Source organism: Lactuca sativa, chromosome 8, assembly GCF_002870075.4.
Source record: "Lactuca sativa cultivar Salinas chromosome 8, Lsat_Salinas_v11, whole genome shotgun sequence".
NCBI lineage: Eukaryota > Viridiplantae > Streptophyta > Magnoliopsida > Asterales > Asteraceae > Lactuca > Lactuca sativa.
Genome location: NC_056630.2, coordinates 73,397,771 through 73,401,993, shown reverse-complemented (window position 1 = coordinate 73,401,993; position 4,223 = coordinate 73,397,771). Strand labels below are relative to the sequence as shown.

The following is a 4,223-nucleotide window of genomic DNA, read 5'->3' as shown; positions in this document are numbered from 1 at the left end:
GTTCACAAATTTCTCTATGTTTCATCTTCATCAGAGTTTTTTTTTTAATACATTAATTGTTGATCAGTCCTATTATCTATGATGAACAAGAAAAATAATCATTAGAGCATGTGAATTAAACCAATGAAATATAACAAAAATTGCAAAGAAATTCATACATAGTGAAAGGCATGCATGCCTTCTTTTTGCCATACATGCATGATCTAAAGTGTTATGTGGGTCAACAGTGATCATATGGGGATGAAATTCACTTTTTTGAAACATAATGACTTAGGAGGGTAATAAGGTTTCCAGTTTGTCTGTATTAGGTCACTAAGTGACCTAATACGAACAAAATGGAAACTAATTACCCTCCTAAGTCATTAACCCTAATTATTTAGAAAACATGCATACTATTCAATGTGACTAACTTGTTCGAGTGGAAATAGTTGCTTCCATTTAAACTTATCTCACAACCCTTCCAGGACTTCTCAGTATAAAAACTCATACGATTGATGATCTTCATTATATAAATATGCAACATTTTATCAATAACTTCTTTTTTGTCATTTAAATGTTTACATGAACACATCCATATGTACAAATACAATCTTACTTTGATACCTCCCATCAATGTCTACATTTGATAACGAATGGAAATGTAAAATCAACATGGACTTGTAGAGGATGCCTATTATCAATTATTTTATAAAAAACAAAACCACAACATCAACTAAGAAACTGAAGTTGCAAAATTAATAAAAAATCAGCACATAAACAAACACATACAGACTATATACAACACATAAACAGAAGTTTATAAAGCATGAAACTTAATGACAGGAAAAGTAAAAGACTTAAAGGATACTTTATAAAAAGAAAGATCACCCTTACTTGCCACAAATGGTTGTAGATATCAACAAGAAGATCAATCTGACCATGTAATCTACATGTTGTCTGATCATGACTTCAGTAGATGAACTACCGAAACGTAAGAATTGCAATTGAACTCTATTAGCATTTGAAATTTGAATTAGGGTTCCAAAAAAGACGACGAAGGGTTTAAATTTTTTTTGGACCATTTCTCGATTTGTGTGTGTCATCCTTGCTCAGGGGCCATGCTAATCTTCTCTGTATCGTTGCAATTTTATCGGATGTCCCCAAAGGGACGACTATAGATGAAGAGCTTCGTCATATAGATGAGTAGCAGGTTATATTGGACGATGGGAGTTCTAAACGAACTAGTTTACTGTTGATGGTCATATATTCTCAATGTCTTTAAATTTAGGGTTAAGGACTTAGGAGGGTAATTAGGTTTCCAGTTTGTCCATATTAGGTCACTAAGGTTTTTTTTTTGTGCTTATTAGACCAATATGGTTGTTATTACTGTTTACAAATACTCATTTTTACCAGTAAAAATGACTATTTTTAAACGGTAATAACAACCATATTAGTTTAATACGCACAAAAAAAAAAACCTTAGTAAAAATGAGTATTTGTAAACGGTAATAACAACCATATTGGTCTAATAAGCACAAAAAAAAACCTTAGTGACCTAATACGGACAAACTGGAAACCTAATTACCCTCCTAAGTCATTATCCCTTGAAACATGTTGTAATTAGTTTTTATTTCTTGAAATTCTTTGTAAAATTAAAGATTAATGTTATTTAAATTGGTATGGAACATGTAGGGATGCCTAGGTAAAAACAAGATTTATGTTATGTATTTGTGTGTATATACATGATACATGTATAAAACCAAAACAATATATACAATGAAATTATTTTTCATAGGTTATACATTATAAATATACACATATGCACATACTTAAGCTTTAAAGCTTAAACCTGCTTTTACATAGGCATCCCAACATGGAACAATCAAAGAAATATACATGATACATCATTTACGTTAATTGATTATGGGTTTTTGACCATTTTGCCACATCGAGCTTTTTTTGTGATATACTAGCAAGTTTGTGGGCTTAATGAGTCTCGTTGACCATTCATATTAATGAATCATATCCCATAAATTCAAACCCGCTGTCTAAAGGTTATTGTATATAAAGGGTAGCTAGTTATTCAATGGTAAGATCTAATATTAACGAATCCCATTTAACTATCCATATTAATGAATCATATCCCATTAATCATAATTCTTATATATGAGTTTTTAATTATCAAAAAGGAAAAGGAATTGAAACTCATGAAATTGCTATTGTCATCTAGAGGGCAGCAAGTTGCATTAAAGCAAATCTTTTTATGGTAAAATTTCTTATTGGTTGTTTTTTTTTTTTTTTTAATTATTATTTACTATTGCTTTCAATTCTTATACAACTTCTTATTCCTATAAAACCTTCAATTTGTTTATTATATTAGCTTACATGTGTTTATACACTTTTAATAATATGTTATTTGAATTCAAAGTCAGGTATGAATAATGATAATGGAAAAAAATTTTGATTGGACAGATAAGTCTATATGATTTTATGTGATATCTTAAAAAAATATATTATAAAGAATGGTTCGTACCTCTTCAATTAAATGAAAAGATCTTCAACCAATTTTTGAAAAAGATGCTCATACAAAGTTAAATAATTACAAAACCTTAAAGAACAAGTATTATAATTTTATTAGTATATTTTTTATGTTGTCGTATGACTTTTGATTTTGTAATAATACATAATTATCGAACATTTCCTAGTTTTGAAAAAGAAAAGTTAGACAATCAACTTTTTATTATTATGTTTCTGTTTTATATATTAAAAGATGCAATTTTATGTAATTTAACATGTTTTAAAAGTTTCCCGCTATATTTTTCGAACACTTATATAACAAATAAAAACAACAACTACTAGTTATCAGCTACCCGCTACCAACTACTATCTACCAGTTATTAGTTGGTAACTACCAACTAATTTTGCCGAACACGTCCTTTATATCAAACTTATGGTAATAAATATTATTAAATAAATTTAGAGTTGCGTTGACAACTATTTCCATCCTTGGGAAATATTATTTGTAAATATTTTTCATCGGATCAGCTTAAATATCGAATGAAACCTCTTCATTTTTCTAAAAACCGAGAACCACCAAAATTTAAAATTTATGAACTCGGTGAGTTTATCGTTGAATTGGGCTATAAGAATCTCAATCTCTGATACAAACAGGAGCACCTAACACGAAAGAGAGTGTGAGTTTAATCACAAAAGTATATATTTTTACCTTAATCGATGAAAAGAATCGAAAACTTGTTCCAGTTTACACTCTCGTGTATGCCTTCATCTGCGGCTATTCATAAACCCTTTCTCTTTGGTTTCAATGTGGTTTTATAATAAGAATCTAATGATATACTAACTTTTACTAGTTATCGTGACACCACCTTCAAAAACTGTGATAAACTCCTCAAAAGGTACGCATATCATTTTGCCCGATCACCTCTAAGATTTCATTTCATTTTATTTTCAATTTGTCACGTTTCCAAGGCTTCCAACTCTTAATTAATTACCGTGATACCGTCGTACCCTCAATATACATCATTTTTATTTTTTACTTTACTATTGAAATTTTTTGGGTTATTACATCATTTTTGTTTGAGTAAATTACACGAGTTGTCCCCGGTGCAATGTTTAAATTACGCTTTTAGTCCCTAATTTCAATTTGTAATTCAAACCTTGTCTTATATCCTTAAAAGTTCTATGCTGCGTCCCTAGCCGACATGAAAGGACCATATTGCCGTTATGTATTTCTTTTTATTTATTTCAGGCTTACATTTATATTTTAGTTGTTTATTGAAGAACAGGACCCACCATCATATACACATGTTGTTCATTTCTCCTGCCAAACACCTCTTCCTACCGCCCCTGTGTCTCTTTTCTGTTAAGAACCCTAAACCATCATCGGACACCACTGCTGGAAAAGACAAAGGAGCTCGGAAAGCATTTTTTTCCTGTCGGAAGTAAGCACCAACTTCATTCATTTATGCCACGATCCATCATCCCCCTTTCTCTCTTCTTTCATCTAAAAGGAAATCAATGGTTAAGATTTTAGCAAAATCAAAACTAGGTTTTACAGACCTTAAACCCTACTATGAACCATGATCTTCTCGATGTTGGATTGTAGAACAGGAGAATCAACGAGAAAAAAAGATCTAAATGTACCCATCTCCTTCTCCTCCCCATTCGTCTTCTCTAACCAATCGATGAGTTCACAGTGGCTCCGAGTTGTAGAAATGAACTTCATT

General features: G+C 30.7%; 1 non-coding gene across 1 annotated transcript; it reads right to left on the bottom strand.

Moving 5' to 3' along the window:
- Positions 1-1,041: 1,041 nt before the first annotated feature.
- On the bottom strand, positions 1,042-1,149 carry LOC111900608 (U6 spliceosomal RNA). Its single transcript, XR_002853252.1, has one exon. It is a non-coding gene; the product is annotated as a U6 spliceosomal RNA (small nuclear RNA).
- Between the last annotated feature and the right edge of the window lie 3,074 nt (positions 1,150-4,223).